Below are 12131 nucleotides of genomic sequence, written 5' to 3' on the forward strand. Positions count from 1 at the left end.
CTTCATCCACCAATATTTCTACAATAGTTGAGGGAGATAAAAGTTTCATCTAAAATTGTAGGTGCTGGATTTACTCGCTTTAGGAGTTGTTCGAACAGTTCCACCACAGCTGCCCCAATCTATCCCAAAGACTTTGGGAGGATAATAACCATAAATGCTAGTGCAAAAAGGTCCATTGCCTTTCATTTCTCATCTACCCCCGCCAGTTTTTTCCAATCCGTTCTTGAAAGGCTGACTCTTAATGTGCCTGATATAAACCCGATCCATTCTGATTCCTTCGCAACGTAGTAAAGCAGTATATTCTTCGATTGCGGGTACCATGTCTTTTTTGTTAAATGTGAAGAAATTGTACCCTGGGTTCCAGAATTGTACTAAGGCTCTGATTAGGGGCTCATCTATTTTGACATAGAGTAGGAGTGCAATATCACCATACTGTTGGCAGAACTTCATTTTCTGGATATTTTTCTAGCTATCCCAAATGCTTTGTAGTTCTTGAACATCACTCTGCTTTAGGCTGGAAGAAGTATAACCAACCAGATCTGACACATAGTTTTCTTGCAGACTATCTCCCTTTTCTTTCTGAGTATTTTTCGGACCATAGTCGTGCCTCAGCATTTTTCATCTCTTGCATTACAACCCCTTTGTCCATTAATGAAGATTATTTGTGTGTAACAAAGACTTTTTGTTGATCAATTACCTCTTTTTATGATGCAAGTGAGAAAAAAAACATGAAGGAAAAATCAGTTAATAAGATAGAAATAATATAATAATAAAAGTAAAAAAAATGATAAGGAAGTAAAACATCCTAGGCTTTAAAATGGAGTTTCGGAGTAGGCTTCAATTCCCTGTAGTCTCCCGGTTTAGGTTCTAAAAAAGGTACCCGAGTACTCCTTGTTGGTGCCCCCTTGGGCTAGCCAGACCCTTAGTCCTAAGCCCATTACAAGCTTATGTGGACCAAGTTAAACTCGAGAGGATACATTCCCTTATGTCCATACGGAGAATAAATTCACATGAAGACATAAGGTATATGAATCCCGAAGGTTACTTGCTAGGCCTATACGGAGAATAAATTCCCACGAAGGCGTTGCTTTCACCTCCACTTAAGAAAAGGTTTGGAGCTCGGGTATAGAGCCTGAGATAAAAATTTTAAAAATCTGAAATCATTGAAAAAACCTTAATACAACTATTTATTTGAAAAAATAATCAAAGATAAATAATAAGAATCGAATAAATAAATTAAAATTTAAACTTATTATTTTCGCTTAAAAAGACAATCGGAAATTAATTTTGGTCTGACTCACTTACATGTCCCCAATAGAGTTGCCAAGCAGTCGCTACCATCTTTCGGGTGGGGCCCGGAATTGGGCTTCGAGTAGAATAAATGAGTTAGAGTCAAAACCGATCATTTAAAAATATTTAGGTTGATCGGACACCATCTTACTTGATCTACGTTTTACCATAAATATGTCAAATCTGGGAGCCGGTTGCAGTCAATGAAGGATTACCACCCTTGAACTGCCCTTTCGGTATCATTTTAATTTGTCGGTTGTCTTAATTACGAAAATTAAAATTAAAATTAAAATTAAAATATTTGATTCAAATTACTTACATTTGATCGATTGAAATTACCTCTAAAAAGTTTGAAAATGTTAGATTATAAAATAAAAGAAATATCAAATAAAAATTAAATCTAAAAAAATAAATCAAAGAATGAAATTTTAAATTTTTAAAATGTTAAAAAAAGTTAAAATAAAAAATAAAATAAATGAAGAAAATATTAAATTTTAGAAAAAATAGTAAAATATAAAAATTGTTAAAAGAGAAAATAAAAATAAAAAAAATAAAAAAAAAGAAGTGGGAAAATAAAGATAAAATAAATTAAAAAAAAAGTGTTAAATTTTAAAGAAAATACAAGGAAAGAAAAAAAATAAAGGTAAAATAAAAGGTATAACAAAATAAAATAAAAGATAAAATAATAAATAATAGTAGTAAAGCTAAAAAGGGGTTTTTAAAAGTGGTTTTTAAAATAAAAGATAAGAATTAAATAAATAATAATAATTAAATAAATAATCTGAAGAGATCGAGATAAAGATAAACTTAGTGAAAGTAGCCTCAGACTTCAATTTTGCCTCAAATTCCTCGGATCATCGAAACTGATTTCTACTTCAAGATTCACGTTGGTTACTACAAGAACAATTCCTTACTGCCGACTCGGATTATGTTTTTCAACAATAACTGATTCTGATCTCTGTTTTCTCTTAGCAAACAATTTTGCTAAATGTATTCCCGGGGAGTCGAATGTGCTTCAATAGGTCAATCCTTCTTACAATTCTCACGTTTGGAATTGAGTCTTCGCTTTAGCTTTCGGCTTAAAAGAAAATTAACTAAGTATGACCAAAGTTATACTTAGCATTTGTTGAAAACGAAAATTAAAAGAAAATAAAGAACTATGTGAAAATAGAGAGAAAGCTAGAGCGAAAAAGAAGATTTTATTCTCAGACTGTGTGAGCTCAGATGTGTGTCCTTCTAGGCTTACCCTGAGAGAGTATTTATAGCCTTCAAATTCCTATAAACGAGCTAAAGATAATTCATAAAATAATATATTTTATTCTTATTAAAACACTTAAAACTATTTAAACTAAAATACCTAAAACAAAAATAAAAGAAAATAATATTTAAATATCCTAAATCCTAATTGAAATACTAACATATATTTAAACTAAAATATAAAGATAAAATATAATATTATTATATATATACTAAATAAGCCCCGGACAAAAATGGGTGTCTACAGGTTAATTATAAGGCAGTATCTGTTTAAAATTTCTTAACTAATTATCAACATATACACACCCAACATATGCAGCTACTCGAACATAAGAATTTTAGAGATAATAACATTATCATTTACCACCAAAACCACTTGATTATTTAATCTATTTTATTGTATAATTAATTTACGTTTATTAGCATAGATTGTTCTTATAATTTTATGCAGCTCTCGCCTTCTTTTGTAATAATAATTCAATCTTTAACTAATCAAATATTTTTTCTATGAGAGTCAACACTACTGATATATCAAACATAAATCAATCATACATTGGAACATAGGGCGAGAAAGACAACTCCCAAATGAGGATTACTTTGATCAATATGAAAGGGTGACTAGAGATGGCAAACGGGTACAATTTCGTTGATTTCGCGCCGTACCTGCTCCAATTGGGGCGGGGATGGGCATAACTTTAATGGGTAGTGGTTGGGTGTGGATTTAGAAAGTGGTACTCGTCGCGGGTAGTGGACAGGTGATGGGTTTGAGACCTTACTCTCCCTACATCCGCCCGCCCCACATCCGCTCGCCCACTAAATACCTATTCAATTTTGGACCAGTGATTATGGAAAGTGGTACACAAACACAGCAACATGCTGGCTTCGTGGAGTATTGGATTAAAATGGTCCATTATTAGGATACACACAATTATCAAGGCGGCAGGTTATGCAGTGGGGTAGGTGGATTTTAGTTGAATTATGTATCTCTCAAAGTTGAATATCACCACCGCAGGTGTGGCTCAGTTGGCAAAGTAAGGGTTTTTGGGATTATGAGTTGGTCTCATGTCCTAGGTTCAAACTACACTAGCTGAGAATCCTAGAAAAAAGCGGGGGACGGAATGGTGGGTTCATTGAGCCCCTCCGGAGATTGCCTTGTAGGGTCAGGTTCTTTAGCCTTTTGGGTGCTGGTCGATTCCATCAATCATAAATTGTGAGTTTCCGCCGTAATCAGGGCCATGACCTGATCGCTACCGAGGATTTAAATTATAGTTGTGCTTGCTTTTTCGTTCATATTATCTTTAGAGTGATTACGGATATGATAAATATTATTATAATTTTTACGGATATAGTGATCATAATAGTTTTAATCCAAATAATTTATTATAAAACAAATAATTATAAAAAGTAAAGTTTAATGCTGTTTAAAATGCTTCCTAATACTTGTTATATTTCTGTTAAGTTTTGTAAAGGAGTTAGATTTTTTACTTACATCATAACATAACAATAACGGAAATAACAACATGTTATTGCTGTAATTCGGGATTATCCCTTAAATTCAGTCACGATTTATCATTATTGTTGCGATTCTGTTTTACCCCATGTCGTAACCGGCCTTTTGTGAGAAACCAACTAGTTACGATGATGAGAGTTTTTGAAAAGATTTTGTAAAATGATGAAGTCGTCAAGTTGTAGTAACCGGCTCTTTTGCGGGAAGAAGTCGAATAGTTACGACGATAGAGTTTTTGAAAAAGGTTTTGTTGAAATGATGAGAATTGTCACCAATCATTTTTTAAGGTGAGATTGGACCACCTAAAATTAGGTAATTTAATAGAACATTTTATTTTACTAAAATTACCAGCGTTTTGGACTATGAAATTAGAAAACATGTTTGGGAGTCAAATACGCGTGGGGAAGGAATAACATTCTCACAGCGTCCAAAATTAGTATCTAGTCTATTACCCTATGTTTTAAAATTGGAAATTTTGAGTTTGACATTTAATTTAATTTAATTTAAAATCCATCATATATGTAGGTTTTAAAAATGGTATTTATTTATTAGGACCAATAACGAATACTCCGAGCATAAGCGAAAGTTTCGCCATTAATCCCAATAAATAAACATTGCCTTAATAATTTTAAAATTATGATTCAGGGTTTCGAAAAGAATGTCGATTTACTTCGGGAGTCGCTAGTGGTTGCCCCAAGCATAATGCGGAAGATACACTATCAATTCCATAATCAATGAACATTGACTTATATTTTAAATCAAATATGTAGTCAAACTATCGATCATTGAACCTAATTACACTCGGTACATTAATTAAAGCTTCTCTCCAACTGGACTCTCAAATTATGAATTTAGAAAGGACCTAAAGCATTGAACCAATTTTAACTAGTAATTATATCAAATAATTAATTCGAAACCTCAGACAAAGGAGTGGAATAAATTAAAAATTCCCCTAAATTAAAGGACTAAAGTGCAATTGAACCTAAATGGAGGCTCTAATATTAAAAGCCAATCAATTTTAACAAATTTATTGGTTCAAATAAGTAAAATAGAATCTCAGGAAAAAAACGAGGACCAAATCAAAAATTCTCCTAAATTAAAGGACTAAAGTTAAATTAAACATAAAATAATGCTCTAATATTAATCCTAACCAATTTTATCAATTATTGGTTCGAGTAACCAAAATGGAACCTTGGGAAAAGCAAGGTCCAAATTAGAAAGTCTCCTAAATTAAAGGATGGAAGTGAAAACTATAATGAAGACTCTAATATTAATCCTAACCATTTTAGCAATTTATTGGTTCGAATAACCAAATTGAACCTTAAGCAAAAGCAAGGACTAAATCAGATATTTACCTAAGTTAGAAGGTTTAGGGACTAAACTTGAAGAAACCTAAATTTAGGGTTAAAGCTAAAATCTAAGCACTAATTAACGATATTAGGACTAAATTGAAATAAAATAGATAGTCTTAAAATACTAGAAAATAAAAAAATTAAATATTGGAATCTAAAGGACTAAAATATAATACTGGTACTTAATAACATAAATTTAAATTACATAGAATTTAAAGGGAAAAATGTAAAAGTATAAATTAAAGTACTAAAAGATTAAAATCAAATTTAAAATCAAAATTAAAATTATACAAAATTAAAGGTTAGAGGTTCGTTTTTTTTAATATTTTACCAGACCATGGATAACATGAATCACACTCCGGGACGAGTCCTCGTGATGTCCTAAAGTTAATTCGAATATTTAAAGGTAGTGGGTTATAAGAATTAAATTTTACATGGGACATAATAAAGTATCAATCTCGGGACGGATCATCGCAAGGTCATAAATCGATTCGAGTACGAATTTAAAAGTTAGTAATTAATGAATTAATAATTAACGGAATTTTACCCAATCCATAATAATGTGGTCATACCCCTGGATGGCTCACAACAAGTTCAATTTGAATAATGATGCAATAAATTAAAAGTTAGTAACTAAAATAAAAAAAAAAAAACAATACATTAAATTCGAAAGAATAAAACATAAGAAAAGGGACAAAACATAAATGTACTCGTAAAGTCTAGGGATCTATAAGTGATTTTCTTTTTTATAACCATGGTAACTAATAACAAAATGAAAAGGGAAAAATAACACAATCAACACCCCAATTCAAAATAAAATAACAAAAAAAATATGTGACCATTTTGTAAAAACGTAGTGAAACTTTAAGGACCTAAAGAAAATTAATCCTAAAAGTCTTACTATATATACTAAGTTTTTTTATCATTTTTGGTAATTGTCTAATCCTAACTTCGAAGCCATACTTACTAGCCACCGTACATCGATGGCCATCCTTCTTACGATCGTCGATGATCACAATTGGGGAGCTTAACCATTACTTAAACGAACCCAAATACCTTTCTATTTTCTTTAACCCCTTTCTTCTTTGACAGAATCTCGATCATAAATTGATTTTCCTAACTCTTACCACCCCCATTGTGGTCGGATTCTCATATTTCACGTTCTAACTCCCACAAATGAACCCTCAAATCCCACATTCAACAATCCAAGTCTTAAGGGACCTCAACCTTTCGATCCCCATCACTATCTAGGCTTCGATGAGATGTCATTTAATGTTAGAAAAGATAATAATAAATGCATGAAACTCGCTTTTTGTAAAATGCAAGGTATGATCTCACCTTTTGCAAAATACGAGGTTATCCTATGTGGCAGTTTGCGTGTTATTTTTCTAACTAATCTGCTAAAGGAGTTGTCATTCAAAAAATAATAATAGTTTGTCATTCAAAAAATAATTATTATGGGTTTTTAATATAATAATGTCGTTAATGTGGACGGGGACCACTGTATCCCAACTACTGACATGAGATGCCAAGAGTCACATCTTGCGGTACAAAGCTGAAGGGTTATCCCAACCCTAACTTGGAAAGATCCTGGTCATTTGATAGTCCTCTCGATCCAACTATTTACAATGGTGTGGTATTGAGATCAATGTGACAACCCTAGTTTACACTACATGGGCTACTATTTGATCTCCAAAGCTATTGGGCCCCGAGTTTGGTTTTTTAATGCTCTGGGTCTTGTGTCTGGTTTTGAGGTTAAGTTTAATGGGTCATTTTTTTAACATTGTTTGGTTTTATAAATGGAATTAAACATATATATTTTTGGGTTTTATATGACATTAAATATTATTTGGGTTTTTAATAATATGTAAATTTAGTGATTACACGGGAAAACTGTCGCAAATGAGATGAAATTTGTTTCAAGGAAAACAAATTCAAGTGAGGTAAAATTTTTCTTTTTGCTTGAAGATGTCAAATATAAAGGTGATATTGATCCTTTTAGTTGAAAAGATCTAGTTGTCTTTGAATGATTTACTACCTCTTGCTTCTGACTGGACATTATGTCTTTTTTTGAATGGGCTCCTTAATCTTTAATGTTTTGCCACCCAGATTGAAAATCTATAGTAAACTTGTACATGTAAATGCAATTATCTTGATTATATTTATGAATATCAAGATGAAATTCATGTTGTCTTCTATCCCTTAATGAATTTTTGAATTTATCCTCATGAGAGGATTAAATGTTTTTAAGAAAGATGAGATTTCAAGAGAAATTCTAAAGGTCTCCTCTGAGATGGTAATTCAAAACTTTTATGATGCACATTGTGGAGCATATTTGATGCAAATATACAAAATCATGTATGTGCATGTCAATGCATGTTTTCCTTATAATGGCGATGAAAGATACACAAGCAATCTTGATTTTCTTCCTAATTTTTCATCTTCATTCTTTTCTCACACCAAACTGTACCCTTATAATTCTTTGCAATAATTTGTTCTCTAGCCCCAACAAACATTTCCCTAACATTTAATTCCTTTACCCCTGTTTCTGATTCAAGTTTTAAGTCTAAGAGATATTTAACAATTTCCAAGACATATTATTCATTCGTGAGAGAGATTGTCTATTTGAAACGTTGTATTCCTTTGTAATTTTTGAAAAAGTGAAAAAGTTCAATGAAGAAACAAAATAGTATCTTCTTACTTTAGGCTCACAATTGAAACAAATTATATAACATGATCTAATTGGATATCAAACAAATGAATTACACTTTCAAACCTTCAAAAATTATAGCTCTTTGACAAGTGTCAAGACTAATTGTAAATTTGAAGTATAGGTTGATTCTAGAAAGGTAAGGTATCTCGGGTCGGCTTAATTGTTATAGCATTTTCAATTATTTAGTGCCTACTAATTTGAAGAAGTGGTTTTTATGTTCATCTTATTAAAATATATTCTCCAGTTCTAAACTCTCAGGAACAAATTCGGGATGTGCAATGCTTGGTCATGAGACTTGTAAGATCACCTTTTATGTAACAGCTACATAATTTTTATATTCGATTAGCCTTTTCAGGTTTCTAACTCGAATTCTCCTTTGGTTTTATGATGCAATTCAAACTTTTCATCTTGAATCCTCCTTTGTTATTTTCCTTATCATGTATTAAGTATTTTAAAACATTTTTTATGAACAAAATATTAACCTTGATGGAGGAGTGAAATCTAAGGATAATCTCTCCCACTTGGATTCCATATGATTAGAAATGACTTTTAAGGCATGTAATGTAGGCCATGTCTCACGGTTATGAAAGAAAGAGATAAATAGACCCAAACAAGTGTTTAAGGGTGATAGAACCAAGGATGAATTCGTTCTAATGCCTTTAATCTTGCCTTTCTTGATTTGATTCTAATTTCAATATACATTTTATTTGTTTCTCTTTTGGATCACTCTAGACTACCTATTTGTTCGTTTTCACCCTACAATTTATATCCCATTTTATACCTTTTGTATTCATAACTTTCTCATTGAATTTAGATCTTTGAATCAATTATACTTGATCAACCTTGTGTTTTGGTAGTCCATGAGCCCTTTTATAGGGACCTTACATGTTCTACCCTTCCTCTTAATTTGATAAATTAGGACTTTAACTGATTTGAGCAGATTATTTTCTCTTTATTTGCAAAATTCAACATTTCTGTATGAGCCTAAGTTATTTCTTACATTTTGAAATCTTTTGGATGTTCTCGAATAGATTTAATCTTCAAACATATTGTATTTGGTCTACCTTGCGGTACCGTGTTATTACTACCTTATTTCATGATCTAAAATTAGAGTTAACGGTCTTCATTCATGTAAGGAAACTTTCCTTCACCTTGCCACGCGGTGTTAATGATGATCCTTGGTTAGGTTTGAATATGAAGAATATAGTTCAGGCTCAAATGAGGACCACAATGAATATATTTTCTCTTTTCATGAATAGATAGTGAAAGAAGATTGTTAATCATTTCATATATGAATTTTTTAATTCTCATATCCAAATAAAAGAAACTTGAAGGGTTTGGGCATTACACGGGACCATCAGAGTGGCTAACCCTTTTTACAAATAAAACATTTTTTTCTGAATGAATCTATCACTTAAAAGAAAAATAATATCATAGTAGTTAAGTTTACAAATCGGGGAACTCCTAAAATATTTATCAAATACAGTAATTCAAGAGTTATGACTCAAATACAAAAATGGTCTATGATAATACATGTCCACTATATTAATCAAGACATACTATGCTGCTATTGGTATCTGGAATCTAACAGTCTGGTGATACACTCTCGAGCCTGACACCTACTAACCTATGAATGGAAATAATTTGAACACTGAACTATAAGCTCGATGTCACAAAAACTACTACACTATACTACATGCATCCATTAGATATGAATTCTTAGCAAGTTAAGTCATGATGCAACATAATGCGATAAGCATATATTATAACATGAGGATATAGAATATAGCATCATAAGGATCATAACATGGTTATCATTATATAGCGGAAGTGCCTTAGCACTAATACTAAAATGCCTTAGCACTAGTACAAAAGTGCATCGTACTAAATCAAAAGTGTTGTAGCCCTTGGAGAAGATAATCCAGATATATCTTCTTGTATAATTGAATAGTACATACATACACTCAAGTAAATCGGGTGTTCTTTTTATTTCCCTAGCATCAAAAAAGGCTAGTTTTACGCCACATGTTTTATCATAGTTGTTCGTAAGGGTTCAAATATTATTATCACTTGTAGTCTCATTTAAGAACCCTCGACGCCCTCATAGCCCCCTTCAACAACCTTTACAAATTTGCTAAATTTTCTGCCTTACACAATACGTCAGTATCAGTACTGAGCCTATCAGTATCAATATCATCTTTAGGGTATCGATACTACCCTTAGTATCGATACTAGTTTGATCTTCGATGTTTCAATTTTAATCATAGTATCTATACCATGATATGGAGTATCAATTCCTTTCTGATCAAATCAAAGAACTTTCCTCCAAGGTGACACTTTAAGAAACACCTTGTCGCTTACACTGAACTCAATGTCCTTCCGCTTGAAATCCACGTAAGACTTTTTTATATCAAAACCCTCCTTTAAACGACCCTGAATCATCCGTACCTTTTCCTCTGCTTTTCAAATTAATTTCGGACCAACTAGTTTATTTTCACTAAGTTAAGTCCAACACAAGGGAGTCCTACACTTTCGCCCATACAAAGCTTCATAGGGTGCCATTTGAATGCTAGTTTGGAAACTATTATTGTAGGCAAACTTGACCAATGTAAGGTGATTCTCCCAACTACTCGCAAGGTCAAAAACATATCATCGCAATATATCCTAAAGGATATGAATGACCCTCTCTGATTTTATGTCCTTCTGTAAGTGAAAAGTAGTGCTGAAATGTAACTTGGTACCCAAATCTTCATGCAATGCTCCCCAAAACCTTGAAGTAAACAGTAGGTCTCTATCTGAAATGATCAAAGTAGGTGCTCCATGAAGCCTCATAATCTTCTTGATTTAGATTTGCACTAACCTTTCCAAAGTGAAGTCCATTCGAACTGGTAAAAAGTGCATAAAGTTGGTCAATCGGTTCACTACTACCCAAACGGCATCATGTTTTTGTCAAGTCCTTGGCAATCTAGTGAAGAAGTCCATAGTCACCCTATCCCAATTTCATTGAGGTATTTAAATTGGTTGAAACAAACCAGAGGGAACCTAATGTTTCGCCTTAACTCGCTAACAAACTAAACACTTGGACACGAATTCAGATACCTCTCTTTTCATGCCCGACCACCAATATAGCTGTCAAACCTCTCGGTACATCTTGTCACTTTTGGGGTGCACGAAAAGTGGACTACAATAGGCTTCACTAAGTATCCTTTCCCTCAAATCCATGTTAGCTGCTACATAAAGTCAGTCTCGAAAGTACAATACATCCCTATCATTCAACTTAAACTTGGGCAACTCACCTCAATGGACTCGCTCTTCCCTAGCCATCAACAGCTCATTCGATGCTTGCATTTCCTTTACTTCTCTAACAAGCTCTGGCTCAACTCAGAGTTCTGCCACTAAAACTCCATCTGAATTAAAACTCATCCTAACTAACAGTACTCGAAGGTCAGATATTGACTTGCAACTCAAAGCATCAACCACAACATTAGTTTTTCCCATATGATAGTCTGTGACATAGTCATAATCCTTAAGTAATTCCACCCAACAACATTATCTTAGATTTAACTCCTTCTGAGTAAGCAAATACTTGAGACTCTTGTGGTTTCTGAAGATGTAGCACTTCTCCCCGAAGAGGTAATGCCACCAAATCTTCAAGGCAAAGACTACTACTGCCAACTCTAAATCATGGGTAGGATAGTTGTGTTCATGCGATTTAAGTCGTCATGAAGCATATGTTACTACCTTCCCTTCTTGCATAAAGTCGCACCCTAAACCATTCAACAAAACATCACTGAACACGGTGTACTCCTTTCTAGGATTGGGTTGGGTTGGGACTGGTGTCTGAGTAAGAATCTCCTTTAATTTATAAAAACTATGCTACCATTTTTCATTCCAGAGGAAAGACTCGTCCTTTCGAAGGAGCTTGGACATAGAGTGACAATCATAAAAAATCCTTTCATGAAGCAATGGTAATACCTAGCAAGCCCAAGGAAGCTACAGACCTCAATTACGT

Source organism: Hibiscus syriacus, unplaced genomic scaffold, assembly GCF_006381635.1.
Source record: "Hibiscus syriacus cultivar Baekdansim isolate YM2019G1 unplaced genomic scaffold, ASM638163v2 tig00110450_pilon, whole genome shotgun sequence".
Lineage (NCBI taxonomy): Eukaryota > Viridiplantae > Streptophyta > Magnoliopsida > Malvales > Malvaceae > Hibiscus > Hibiscus syriacus.